This window comes from Peromyscus leucopus, chromosome 9 (assembly GCF_004664715.2).
Source record: "Peromyscus leucopus breed LL Stock chromosome 9, UCI_PerLeu_2.1, whole genome shotgun sequence".
In the NCBI taxonomy this organism is placed as follows: Eukaryota; Metazoa; Chordata; class Mammalia; order Rodentia; family Cricetidae; genus Peromyscus; species Peromyscus leucopus.
The window spans coordinates 77,975,153-77,990,607 of NC_051070.1; positions in this window are offsets into that span (position 1 = coordinate 77,975,153).

Genomic DNA, 15,455 nt, shown 5'->3' on the forward strand with positions numbered 1-15,455 from the left:
TTGGTTGAGGGTATAAAAACAAAAACAAACAAACAAACAAAAAAAGAGTCGCTGTGGTCATGGTGTCTCTTCACAGCAATAGAACAGTAACTTAAACACTTCTGCTTGCCAGTCCTTGAGACACACACTAATAAACTTGTAGGGTGGCTCTTTCTCTATTTTCAAGTATAAGTCATTTATCAGTCTGATCTGGGTGGGTGTTGTCCTAGTTCGTTGTTATTTTATAGTTTTAACTTGATGTAAACTAGAGCCTCCCAGCAAGAGACAACCTCAACTGAAGAAATGCCTCCATCAGATTGACCTGCTACCATGTCTGTGAGGGGCTGTCTTGACTGATAATTGATATGAGCAGAACCAGCCCCACCATAGGTGGCACCATCCCTAGGCAGGTGGCCTGGGCTGTATAAGGAAGTTAGCAGAGAGGAAGACAGAGTGAAGCAGCATTCATCTGTGGTTTCTGCTTCAGGGTTTCTGTCCTGACCTCCCCCAGTGATAGACTGTGACCTGGAAGTATAAATCAAATAAATTCTTTCCTCCTAGCAATACTTTTGGTCAGACACAATACCAGAAAAATGAACTGAAACCAGTAGTGCCTGCCAGAGGCTGCAGCTTCTGGATCCACTCGGGGGCTGGAGTTGTCTTTCCTCCTCAAAATGGAGTCCAACGTTGCTTGTAAATGACAGTTTCATCGTATACAGAGTAACTTAGAGTAGTCCATAGCCAGAACTTAATAATCCTCGTGGTTAATTTAGTGGATAGAGTGTCCCATAGGAGAAAGAATATTCTTGATGAAAGATCCAAGAGTGATGGATAAGGACAGTGTCTTAGTCAGTGTTCTATTGCTGTGAAGAAGACACCATGGCCAAGGCAACTCTTTTAAAAGAAATCATTAGATTGTGGGCTGGCTTACAGTTTCAGAGGTTAGTCCATTATTATCATGGCAGGGAGCATGGCAGCAGGCAGGCAGACATGGCGCTGGAGAAGTAGCTGGGAGTGCTATGTCCTGATGTAGAGACAAAGAAACTGGGCCTGGCATGGGCTTTGGAAACCTCAAAGCCCACCCCCAGTGACACACTTCCTCCTAATCCTTCTAACCCTTTCAAATAGTGCCAATTCCTGGTGATTAAACATTCAAAAATATGAACCTATGGGAGCCATCCCTAGGGAATGTCTGAGAATTTCTACTGAAGCCCACCATCTGAAGCTTGTTGGCCTAGGGACAGTGGTAGTGTAGATGGTTGGGTATCAGTCATGACTGATATTGTGATGCCTGGATTTGGAGAAAGTTTTCCTTGTAAGGTGAAAGGTGAAACAGAAGATTAAGTTGTTCATTTTAGCCATCACTAACCATGCTTTTCACTTTCTTGGTTAACTTGGACAATAGTTTCTTCAATGTCTTTTCTATTTATAAACACTGTAAGTACCTCTCTCAGTAGGTAAATGACTGGAATACATGCATCTGGTTGTTCTGTTGCAAAACCATCTGTAATTTTCTTTTTATTTATTCTTTATGTCTTTGACATCATGCATCCCCGTCTAATTCATTTCCCCATCCCTTCATATCTGCTCTCTGCCCTTGTAACGTCCCCCTCAAAATGGTTACTTTACCATTTATTATCAGTAAAATTCATGCACAATTATCACAAGACAGAATGGGGAATCCTAACAGTCACCAGCTGCTGCTGCTCTCTCTTGATGCTCTTTCCATGTTGGAAAGGACCAGTGCACCTCTCCGCTCTGCATTTTCTTTCTGTCACGTCCATCCCCAGTGAAAACTCTGCCTCTTGGACAAAAATACTCCTTTCAGTTGGGTAGTGGACCGGTGACAGAATTCCTGTAATTCCACACATAGATCAAGTGGCCCCCCAATGATTGAAAGTCTCACAAAAATGGTGACATTTTTGGGTTGCTGGAAGTTTCTCAAAGGGATATCACATAGTGTGTGTGCACCTTTGAAAGCATTGTTCTTACAGTGAGACTGATTAAATGAGAAAAGATATTCAACTAGTCAATGAAAACCAGATTGGCGTCCTGGCCTTGCCTGGGTGAAGTGAACAGGGAACATTCATTCTTCTCTTCTGAGCATCCATTACAGTCACCTCAGAGAGCTCTCCCACCAAGGTGGTGCATCACCAACAGCAGATGCCAGCAAAGGAAAAACCAGGATACAGAAACACACACACACACACACACACACACACACACACACACACACACACACACACCCCTGGAGTATAGAGTAGCCCCTGACGCAACAGGAAGAAAAACAGATGCGGAAAGCTGAACGCTTCTAACTCCTCAACCTGCTTGAAGAAATAACTGACCAAACTGAAAAGACGTGGTAAGTTTCCCGACACCCACGAGGAGAAAAGCCGCACCCTCGCACAGCTGGGCTTTGCGCCTGCGTGCGTTCACACACCTCCATTCAGGACCAGATGCGCTATTTCACTTCAGACAAGATTTTTCCTGGAGATAGAACTACAGACGTGAATTTGAGAGAAAAGGCTACCTGAGCAAAACTGAACACCCTGTATCTTCTTTTGTTTTCAAACGTAAATCGCTCACCCTGGCATACCAAGACATATTTTACAGTCAGACAAACTGCTTTCTGCAAGTTTTGCTTTACCAAACAATGTCCTGATTTATTCCCTAATTTATGGCTTATGTGCACCCACATACAAAGAAAGGGGACACTGGGCCAACTGTTAATCCTTGAGCTGCCAGGTGGTGATGGAGGACAGGGCTTCAGAGGGATTCATCGGTGAGCCTAGGCCCAGATGCTCAAGGGAACAGATATTTGTATTTAAGTTTTTTGGTCAGTGATTCAGGCAGTTAAGCACCTGAAGCTGAATTTGATTCCAGAACTAAACCCGTATACAAAATTCAAAGAGCATCTAAGGACTTAACCTGGAGTTTACGTCTTAGGTCAAAAAAACTGCTAAGTGAAAAGCTTTTCCGAGGGGCGGTGGTGGAGCACGCCTTTAATCCCAGCACTGGGAGGCAGAGCCAGGCAGATCTCTCTGAATTCAAGGTTAGCCTGGGCTACAGAGTGAGTTCCAGGAAAGGCGCAAAGCTACACAGAGAAACCCTGTCTTGGAAAACAAAAAGGGGGGGGGGGAGAAAAAGAAAAGGTTTTCCATCTCTTTGTTCCTTTTACAAACTTTGGGAGACTCCACTTATTCATGTAAGTCCCATGTAGAATGCTGCCAATGTAACAGATCGGATAGGTAGGATGTAACAGATGGTAGGATAGTCATAATCCCTTTGTGCCATAATTCACTAACAAGAAAGCCACCTGTTTACAAACTATTGGCTTGAAGAGAATGGACAGCCATAGTCATGAGGACCTGAACTGGAACAAGACCTGCTTTTCGGCCTGGTATTCATGAAGGGCAGAGTGGAAAAACAAAATTGTAGTAAAGAAATCTGACTTGGAACTTGGAAGACATCTCAGCAGATAAGAACCCCTGCTGTGAAAATCTGAGGGCATGAGTTCAAATCCCCAGCATCTGCATTAAAGGCTTGGCATAACTATGCTGCAAGAACCCCAGAGTTAAGGATGGAGATAAATAGTTCACAGGAGCTCTCTGGCCAGCCAACTTAGCCAAAATGGTAAGCTTCAGTTCAGTGAGAGACTCTGATGAAAAAAAGAAAGAAAGAAAGAAAGAGAGAGAGAGAGGGAGGGAGGGAGGAGGGAGGGAGGGAGGGAGGGAGGGAAGGAAGGAAGGAAGGAAGGAAGGAAGGAAGGAAGGAAGGAAGGAAGGAAGGAAGGAAGGAAGAAGGAAAGAAAGAAAGGTGGATCACAGTTTCCAACATTCTATGGCTTCTGTTTGTATGCACATGGGGGCACATACCTGTACATGTGTTCCATGCATACATAATATATACAGAAAGGAGAGAGAGAGAGAGAAGACTCAACAGCTGGTTATAGAGGTAGATAACTATAATCCCAGACAGAGGTAGCAGGATTCAGAGTTCGAGACCAGCTTGGGTGATATTAAAAGATCCTATCAAAGAGAGAGAAACAAACAGACTGAGAGACACTAAAGAGGAAACATTCAGAGGATCTGTGTGTTATATACCATCTCACACTAAAAGAGTTTCAAGTTTCTGAGTGACAGAGACAAGTTCTAGCAAGAAAGGAGGAAATACGTGTTAAGTAGGGTTGTCTTATGCATATAAAACAAAGGGGTGTTTTGGAAACATCAATAGCTTTTCTGGACTTCAACACTTTCATTAAAATATCAAGCATTTTAAGTCATCTTTTAACTCAAAGAGTATGCTGACTTTTAAAAAGTTAGTATAGGCCAGGTGTGATGATAAACACCTTTAGTTTCAGCACTGAGGAGGCAGAGGCAAGGAGCTCTCTGGGAAATCAAGGCCAGCCTGGTCTATATAGCAAGTTTCAGGCCAGCTGGAGCCACATAGTGAGATCTTATCTCAAAAACAAAAAGGCTTTTGGTCCTCCAAATGTTATGAACCTGTATCTCTAGAGTAGTTGTGTATATGTCCATGTGTTACAAGAAAAATCAGGTTGCCTAAATGCTTGACAGCCCAGTAAGTAGAAGGTAAAAGTTGGTAAGAAGGGATCGATTGTATTCAAAGGCTACCAATTCTGAAAAGATGGAGGCGTTCCTTCTCTAAGCTCCGTGTTGGGGGTGCTCAAGGACGTAGAGGTGTTCTATACTCTGGCCCTGGAATAGCCTCTGCCAGAGATGGGACTGGGAGCCTCATCCAGGATCTGGAAGTTCAGGCTCAGGTGTCAGGACACTAACTCCAACCCCTCCCTGTACAGGAAGCTCAGAGGCCCCTCAGCAACAAGCCCCCTGGCTTCTCCAGACCTCTGTGATTACACAGCACTGTTCCTTCTCTCTACCCCAGTCCCTGGGAACTGTCTGTCTCCCCCATCCTTTTGAGAAGCACTGGAATAAAACTTTCTGCAAACTCATTTCAGAAAAGCTCCTCAGTCCTCTTTTGTGCAGAAACATGGCCCCGATACAAACTGGAACATGGGAAATTTTAGCTAACACAGGGAGGCATAAACTGTAACATTATTTTACAGCTAGACAGGAGAAAGGATCTAAGATCCCAAACATTCAGATGTCCATGGAACTAAGAGATAAACGAGAGATGTCTAAGGTCCAAACAACAGGAAACTGCCTGGGAGTTCCACAGAACAGGAAAGACAACTCAAATGCAGGCTCTTAGCTCCATCCTTACAAGACACTTGCCCCTTCCTGTGTCCTAAGCACCACATCCTGACAAGTTTTGTGTCCATTTGACACAAGCTAGAGTCGTTTTAGAAAATGGAACCTCATGAAAAAAAAAATGCCCCCACCAGATTGGCCTGTGGGCACACCCATGGTGCATTTTCTTGATTGAAAATGAACCACATCGCTGCAGGAGGGCCCTGCTCATGTGGACAGTGCCACGCCTGGGATGGTGGTCCTGAGTGCTATAACAAGCTGAGCCAGCCATGAGGAGCAAGCCAGGAAGCAATGTTCCTCCCTGGTCTCTGCTCCAGTTCCTGCCTCCACATACTTGTCTTGACTTCCCAGATGATGGACCAAAAGCTTGTAAGATGAAATAAGCCCTTTCCTCCCCGAGCTGATTTTGGTCATGGTGTTTTATCACAGCAAAGGAATCCTAACTAAGATGTCCAAGAAGCCTTCTGCCAATGACCCCTCCCCTCCACAACCCCTTCCCCCTTATGCCTTTTTCTACCTAGTGCTCGTGGAGAGAGGAGGCACTCCTTCATGAGGACAAAAAGAAAAGAGCCATGAGAGTTCATTGCCTTGCCATGTGGTCCAGGCTGGCCACAATCTCATCCTAATTCTACCTCAGACTCTTCAGGGCTGTAGTTACAGGTGTGTACTACCACATCTGGCACATTTCCCCCTCTCGATGAGAGATTAGAGATACATTATAGAAATATTGGTCTACAAAATTCTTAAAGGGATTTTGTTACATGATTCTGACATCTGAGTGTACACAAAGGACTTCTCGGTCATATGTCCACACTGCTGAAATGCAGATGAGACATCCCATATCCTGGATGCTGGACAAGTGTAGGCATATCAATAGCAAGTCATTAACCCAGTTTTTTAATGGAGCAAGAGCATTTCCTGAGGCTAATCCCAACTGCAACTATGAGGTCAGTCAATAAGGACAATCGATGGGAACGTAGGTACCAATTATGATCCAGTGTTGCAGGGAGAAGTGAAACAATAAGTTACCAAAGCAGCGAATTTTGCAAAGACTGGCAATGACCCAATGAGGTGGAGAAAACCCTGTGTCTCTCGGTGAGCAGCTAAGTAAGGCTTTCTGAAAATTTAAGAATGTAGACCTGGAATGCCTGAGAGGGGAATTATTCCCACCACTGTAGTAGGTAGATGTTCTGTCTATGACCTTGAAGCACTGCCCCTGGAGATGCAGCAGGTAAGTACCTGTCCCTGGGGCATGGCTCAGGGCCACCCTTAAGACCTGAGAAGCATGTAGGCCGGCTCTCTTCACTCCCTCATGGGACTTGGATGCTAGGACAGTCTCCAGGTGGAAGAACAGCGTGGGACTGTGACTCACCTTTTCCAGGACCCTGTGACAATTCCTCTGTTCTGTCTTGTGACAGCCACTTATAAAATAATCACTCAGAGGCTTATATTAATTACAAACTGTATGGCCTATGACTTCAGCTTCTGGCTAACTATTTCATCTTAGATTAACCCGTTCCTATTAATCTATATGTTGCCACATGGCCGTGGCATTACCGGTCTGCTGGCATCTTGTTGCTCCTTCAGCGGCGGCTGGCATCTCTCTCGACTCCACCCGTCTTCTCTCTGTATCACTGCTTGGATTTCCCACCTGGCTGTAAGCTTTCTTGCCATAGGCCAAAGAACAGCTTTATTTATTATCCAATGGTAGTCACACATGTTCACAACATACAGAAAGATATCCCACAGCACACTACTCAACTCACAACCTAACCAGTCTCTGACATTCAAATAAAGCTATAAAACAGTGGCTATATGGGCCCCCAGAGTTCTCACCTCGGGATACTCAATAATAGATAAATAAAGCAAGAGGGGAAAGAAGGGTGGAAAGAAGAGAGACATGGGCAGGAAACACAGTACATCCACCTGACAGGCACTGCTTTCACTGACCTCCAAAATCCGCTCAGCACTCTTCCTGGACAAGAGGTTCTAGCCTGAACTCTGGTTGAAATTGCTATGTTCCTGCATTGTGACAGACAGTTCACTCCCTTTAACCACCTCCAAGATTCCCTCTTAGCCCTCGCTTTATTGCTCTGGAGACCTATCATGTGGGCCTTCACTTGGGAGTACCTCCATCCATACATCTCAACAATTTCCTAGGGATAGTACTTTGACAATACAGAGACTAGAAAAGCCCCGGAAACAACGTGACTCCCACTGCGGCGGCGGTTTTCTGGACTCTCAGGGCCTTAGACCTTCTCACTGCTGGTGAAGGAAGCACCTGCCTTCACTAGAAGGAATAGGGTGACTCTGAAACGACTACGGTAATGTCATCCTGTTCTGGTTCGATTTTGTCTTTGCTTAGACAGTTCTCAGCCCCTCTGCCACCTTTCCCCACAACAGTCATGTCTGCTTTGGCAACACAGGTGACATTTCCATGGCCCAGACATATTAACCAAAATAATTGGCAAGTTGTGTCGAGAATAATGACTATGCTCTGCCAGAAGTGAACGTTTCAAGGTTACTCTGACCTTCACCTAACTCTGATATATCTTAGCGAGTTTTGCTTTCAAATCTGTATCCCTGATTTTTAGACACCAAGAGACTTTTCAAAGGCTCAAGCCTCTCTTGGTCTGGCCATCAATAAAAACGACTTAAAACTTTTTAAATCGTCTTCATCAGTGTGGTTGTCAGACACCATCTTGAGTGGATCATTACACCAGAGGCCCCGATGAGATCTCTATGCTCTGTGAGACACAGCCTCGTTCCTATCCTGCCAGGGAGAGGTTATAGGGGAGATGCCTCCTGACAAACGTTCCAGGGCCCAACTCCTCTCATTGAGTCTGGAAAGGTCTGGGGTGACTGTTGTGTTCTCAGCACCAAAACAGAGTCCTTCTGACGCTTCTAGGAGGTGGGTCTGTATGCTGGATTCAGTTATGGTTCTGGTTGAAGAGGATGAGCCCATGGGAGCCTTCTGGATAAGTGGGGTAGGCCCCAGAGGAAAATCTCTTCTCCTTCTTCTGGATAAAAGGGGTCAATAGTCAAATCCCTTTTCCTGGTTTAGGAAGTAAATTTCTGATGAGAACTTCTCCCCAGCCCTCCACACTAAGTTAGGATGCCGATAGTGGGGGGACCCTGTGTCCTCTTTTTGCCTCTCATGAAAGATGTTTCCGTTTTTGCTTGAACGAATGGCCCGCAATTTATTCGGGTGTGAGTGATTGAGTGTGTGTGTCAGGCAAGTTTGGTCCAGGGAGGTGTTTAATTGATTTCTTGCTTTTGCTGATGGTGTTTCTGTTTAGTTTGTCCCCCCAAAAGGGAGCTGACTCTGACTGATTGATAGATTGAAATTCTGCTGGGTTTTCCGGATTCTGCCAGTAGGTGGCAACCTCTGCCGGTTTTAGCTGTTTGTATTTTTTTGTTTGCAAAGAATGTCTCCTTTTCTCTCCAGAACGGGAAATGTCTAGTCAAACCCATCTGGTCCTGGAGCCACACACCCCTGGCGCAGGGCTCCGCAGCGGGGACTCGTTCCCGACCATTGACAAACCCCAGTCCAGGCCTGCTTCGCCTGGCAAGGACTGGGTAGACTGTGCCAGCCATAGGCGCTGGCCCGGCCCCATCCTGGGTGCCACAACTCCAGTTCGCCGCGCTGGGCGGACAGAGGACCTGTCAAAGCTAGGGAGCTGGGGGGTGGGGCGGGGGTGCTCCTCTCAGATCTGAGAAGGTCCTGGGCCAGGTGGAGGTGGCACTACCAGGTGCCGGAAGGCGGAGGCGGGTAGCTGGCGACTGCACCACCAACAGGGAGTCCAGGGCGGGTAGGCTGCCTGTCATCAGCCTCCAGCCACCGTCCTGCTGCCTTTGGAGTTCAAGGTTCTCTACTAGCTCCCGTCTACGCTTGTCTTCCGGCATTCTCACCTCCCCTACCTCTTCCAGATTCATCCCCACCCCCAGCCCCACCCCACCCCCTCACCTCAGGCACCTCTATCCCGTCCTACGCCATTCTATCCACCTCTGCGCTCTATCACCACCAGCTTTCGCTACCAGATGTCACTAAACCGGTCCACCTTTTTGTTTCAGATCCTAGCCAAGGCCTGTAACATATCTGTCCAAGAGTCTGGACATGGTGGCTGCTGGTTGGCCATCCTGTCTGCATGCCATAGCTGTAACCACTGTACAAGTAGGGGGAAGCTCACCCCGGGGCCGGAACCTGACTTTCTCCGCTCCCCATGTTGTGGAAGCCCTCCTAAGAGGGACAAATGGCCGATGTCTCCGTCACTATTCTATTACTGTGAAGAGACACCATGACCAAGGCAACTCTTATAAAAAGGAAGCATGTAACTGGGGACGCTTATAGTTTCAGAGGGTTAGTGTATGACCATCATGGGGGCAACACGTGTCAAAGGCCGGCATGGAGCTGGAGCAGTAGCTTAATTCTACATCCTAATCCACAGGCAGGCAGGCAGGGAGAGAGGGGGAGGGGGAGAGGGAGAGAGAGAAACTGGTGCAGACTTTTAAAACCTCAAAGCCCACCCTTAGTAACTCACACCTCCTCCAACAAGGCCACACCTTCTGACAACTGATGACTAAGCATTCAAATACTGAGCCCTTGGGGGTCATTCTCACTCAAACAGTCACAGCTGGAAGATGTCAAATGCTTACATCACTGTGTTGCTTGACCAACCCCATCTTTTGTTACTGTACTGTCTCAACCCTGCAACATTAATGCCTGATGACAACCCTGAGGTGGCCCTCCATGACTGCGGGGACTTGCTGGACATATCTCAGGCCAGCTGGCCAGATCTCCAGGACACTCCCATGCTTAAGGCCTATTGACTACTGAGAAAAAAAGGAAAGTATTTAAAAATTTTTAAAAATGAAAATGAAAAGGGACCCTGTCATTGAGATAACCAATTGGTCTCTGAATAAAAATAAAAAGAATTAAGGAAAGAACATGGCTGCTCCTAGGTATGGTGAGGGAGAAAGTTTATGGTAGATATGTGGAGGAGCATAGCCAGAGACAGAGACAGGGCATCTGGGAGAGTCCAGAGTAGACATGAGCAGACTGAGCTGGGCCATGTGGGGGGAGGGGAAGGGAGAGGAGAGAGGGGAACCAGGTGCAGCAGCCCAGGAGGACAAAGGTACAAGAAAGGGCAAGTAGCCAAAATGTCTGGATTATGTAGGGAAGAGCCTCTGGAGGAAGGGCAGCCCCAGCCCTGGACTAGAGAGTTCAGGGTAAGGGGCCAGGTATACCAACCCTCTGTAACAGGTAGGGACTGGGGAATGCTGGGAGAACCTGGCAGCCAGGTCCTCTTTGATATGTTAAGTAGGCACCTCAGCAGTTTGCCCCAGGCTTGACACTTCACAGTCTTCTAAAGTCTGCCTCTCTCCAACAGGTCCAGACTGCAGTCCATTCTAGGGTTCCAGACACCCTTGCGGTTCCCTCCTCACTGCCTCATCACTCATTCTGACCCAGGGACCCAGATACATCAAGAAGTTTCAGAAGAAAGGACTGACACCTGCCTGGAAGGGACCTCCCACTGTTACCCTGACCACACCAGCTGCTGCAGTCAAGGCTGACCAGATGTCTGCCTGGGTTCACCACACCTTTGCCAAGCCTGTTCCAAACCAGGACCAGAAATGGACCATCTTACCTGGCACAGATCCACCCAGGCTGACTCTCTCGAAACGGGACTCCTGTTTGATTACGCATTCCCCTTTCTGTGTCTTGTAATACTACTCTCACAGTTACAATAACTCAAACTTATTTTGTTTCCACGGGAACTTGACTTGTGTGTGTACCATTGGTCTCACCCACTGAATGACCTCAGAACATCTGCGTAACAATCCAGTTTTATGCATGACCGTCCACCTACTGCCCCCCAGGTGTATGCTTTTTAAGAACCAGAGAGGACCCACCTCTTATTCCCCTTCGTGCTGCCTCACCAGCTCTACGGGAGCGCTGCCCCACTCCTCATTCCAACGAAGTAAATTGCCTTTTAAAGTTCATCAGATAAAGAATTGCCTCTATTTGGCTAAAGATTCTCAGGACCCAGTATTTACTTAACCCCGATGAGCCAGGATCCAAGATTTGAAAATAACTATAGAAATAGAGAATGAAATGACTAAGGTAATGCCAGCTTGTTCTGAATCCATTTTGTGTTTGCTTAGACCAGTGGTTCTCAACCTGTGGGTCATGCCGTCACCTAAGACCACCAGAAAACACAGATTTTTACATTACTCATAATTACAAATTTTGTCATTAGCAAAATTACAGTTATGAAGTAGCAACAAAAATGATTTTATGGCTGGGGGTCACCACACCATGAGGACCTGTATTAAAGGGTCGCAGCGTTAGGAAGGTTGAGAACCATTGGCTTAGAGAGTTCTCAGCCCCTCTACAGTCATGTCTGTTTTGGCAACACATTTGATTAAGATTTCCATGGACCAGATGTGTTAACCAAAATAATTGGCAAGTTATGTGTGAGATAGCTACTATGCTCTGTCAGGAGTGAACATTTCAAGGTTACCCTGACCTTCATCTAACTGATGTATCTTTGTGGGGTTTGCATTTTTAAAATGTTGTATCCCTGAATTTAGGCTGCAGCCTGCTCTTGGTCTGGCCATCCATAAAAATTACTTAAAACATTTCATTGGCTTTCAGAACGGTTGTCAGAAACTGTCTCATGTTGACCATTACAGCTTTTATGTAAATAAATCAGGAAATGTCCAACAGAACGGAAAGGACTTACTGGATTAGGCCACAATTACCAAACGCATGACCACTACAGTCAATGGATGGATGTCTTGGTTGTTGACAATCCTCCTTCCACTAGGGGTGCCTCTAATAGTTCTCATTGATATCTGGACTCCCTCTGATTTATTTATCCATCTTATCCATGATTTAGCATCTCTAACTGAGTCCAATCTATTCTTCTTCTCTAGAAATAGCTAACAATATGGCTGACTGGACACAGCACCCGCCAGCTCCTCCTCCTTCATTCTCTGTCCAAATGCACTCCTGATAAGAGCCACTAGTAAAGACTAAGGTAGCAATGAATAGCGGACCTTTTGATGCATGTGGTGGTTTGAAGAAAAGAACCCCCAAAGGGAGTGGCACTGTTAGGAGGTGTGGCCTTGTTAGAGGAAGTGTGTCACTGTGGGGGCAGACTTTGAGATCTCTTTTGCTCAAGCTTCCCTCAGTGTGGCAGTAAGTCAATTTCCTGTTGACTGAAAGATGCCACACTCTCAACTCCAGAACCACATCTACCTGCACACTGCCATGCTCCCCACCGTGATGATAATGGACTGAACCTCTGAAACTGTAAGCCACCCCCAATTAAATGTTTTCTTTATAAGAGTTGCTGTGGTCACAGTGTCTCTTCACAGCAATAGACAACCTAACTAAGACAATGCAGATGCACTTTTTTGGCTGTGAACATTACCAAAGAAGAGCTCTCCCTCCCTTTTCTTCATAAGGCAATAAGGCCCTGTTCCTTGAGCAGTTATCATCAGAGGTCATTGGGCAGGAAGTCAGAGGAAATGACCAAGGTATGGTTATGCTCTCTCTTCCCTGTTTTTTTATTGAAAGAGACAAGCTGTCTATGCTTCTCATCTAATCAGAATGAAAATGGACTATGGCCTCCTGTAGGTATTTCTGGATCTTTAAAATCATTGTCTTCACCACAGAGGCCACTTTAACAGTGAAGTCACCAAGCATGAAAGCATTGTGACCCTCTTAGGGAGACTGGAAGAGCACCTGAATGAGTGATGGAAGGGGGCAGCACATCATCTAGTCTGCCTGTGCAGTGACTCCAATTGCCATGGCTCCTCCTGTGTCAGTGAGTGACCAGGAACAGGCTGTGTGTACTGAGTCGGGCCTTGTAAGTGAGTTCTAAAATGTATTTGAAAGCAGTTCTGAAGACAGAAGAATTTTATTTCCTTAGTGAACTTCATGATATGTGAATTGGAGGGTTGTATCTCAAAAAAAAAAAAAAAAATCAAAGCTACTGTTTTTTTTTTTTTAACTAAAAAAATAGACTAATATTTCAGTGGACATTTCTGCACTTGATATACACTGTGGCTTTTTTGTTTTTTGAGAACCATGCTTCCTGTGAAATAGAAAAATTCCTGTGTCCATTACCTTTCTATTGCTGTGATAAAACACCGTGAGCAAGGCAACGAGTAAAAGCTAATTTGGGGCTTACGGTTCCAGAGGGATAAGTGTCCATCACTAAAGGGCAGGAGGACCAGCAAGCACCAGACATGGTGGCAGGAACAGCTGAGAGCTCACATCTCAGACTGAAAGAGGGAGGGCGCTGGGGAGCTCAAAATGCCCTTAATCTTCAGAAACCTCAAAGCCCTCTCTAGTGACATCCATCAAGGCCACTCCTCCTTAGCCTCTCCAAACAGCCACCAAGTGGGGACAAAGTATTCAAATACCAGAGACAATGGGGGACAATTGCTGGAGAGAAACAAACCAATCCTCTGTTGCCCGCTTCCCCAGCGGGGGGGGGGGGGGGGGGGGGGAGTTGGGATGGAGGTCTCCTGCTGCCCACATCTCCAGGGAGGGGCTAAGAGAAGGGAAGGGACTTCAGTTATGTCCAGACCCTGGGAGAGAAAAGAACTTCTTCTGCCTTGCCTGCAACAGAGTTTCTATTTTTTTTTTAATTTATTTATTTTTATTTAATGTGCATTGGTGTTTTTGCCATGGGTATCAGGTTCCTTGAAACTAGGGTTACAGACAGCTGTGAGTTGCCATGTAGGTGCTGGGAATTGAACCCGGGTCCTCTGGAAGAACAGTCAGTACTCTCAACTACTAAGCCATCTTTCCAGCCCCCAGAGTTTCTATTTCTAAAACCAGAAAAGAATCTACAGCCATGAAAGACTCTCCAGCCCTTGCTGTCAAAGCTGTAGGCTATTCTCACCACCAACGTGGGATTTCCTGGAGAAGTTTTCCTTCTTTGGGGTTCTAATTACACTCTTAAAGGAGAAATTCAGAAATGACTTCTCAGGCTCTTTTTTGTCTATAACTTTTTTGAGATTTTAATTGCATCATTTCCCCCTTTCCTTTTCCTCTCTCCAACTTATCTACGTAGCCCTACTCCTTTCAAATGCATGGCCTTTTCTTTCTTTAAGTGTGTGTGTGTGTGTGTGTTTCTAAACATATAAATACAACCTGCTCGGTCAGTATTATGTTACTTGTATGAATATGTTTTCAGAGCTGACCATTGGTATTAGACAACCACTTGAGCTCTTTAAAATGTTCTATACTCAAATTCCTGCTGATGAGACGATAGTTTTTTTTTTTAATTTTTTTCTTAAAATCTTAAATTTATCTATACAGGTGTTTTGCTTCCACGCATTTCTGTGCATTACGGAGTTCCTGGTGCTCTTAGAGGCCAGAAGGGGGCATCTGCTCTCCTAGAACTGGGGTAACAGATGGTTGTAAGCTGATGTGGGTACTGGGAATTGAACCCAGATCCTCTGGAAAAGCAACCAGTGCTCTTAATTGCTGACCCATCTCTCCAAACCCAACACAATAGTTGTTTTGTTTTGTTTTTTTACAGACTTTTCTGGGATCATTTAACAAAACAGTAGATGGGTATAATTATATTTCCAATTGGAACTTGCATGAATATGAAGGTGATTGTGAACCCTCAGCCTGATTCCTGAGGGTAGGATGTCATCTTGATCTTTTTTTTTTTTTTCACCAGAATTTATACTCACCGCCGGTTTTGTTAAAGAAAATGTGAATATCAAGAGATGGAATTTCTCAGTGTTACACGAATCTCCAGAAAAGACAGCCCTTTGTGAATGATGACATCTGGGTTTGTGATCTGATCATTATCATTAACAAGCTATGAGGCCTTCGTAAAGTGAGACCAGAAAAACCACACAGGTCCAAAGGCCTCTTGCCACGTATTTTTTCCTCTTACTTAAAGTTTCTAAAATCACTTATGCACTATTGATTATCTTCCTAAACTCCTTGTTCACGTCCATAAGAGAAGACAGACATCAAGGGGAGCTGTCTCAGACCAATGCATCCCAGATCAAGTTTCAGTGTCCATCTAATGACCTTGCAGTTCTCAGCTGAGCCAGCAAATACCTGTGAAGGTATACATTGATAATGAGGATAATTTTTAGTGGAGACCTTTGGGACATTTAATGTTTTAATAAGAAGAAGAAAATGAGTTTCATTACCTCCCCACAAACATTCCTTTTCTCCACTCTCCAATAGCCCAAGAGCCAAGG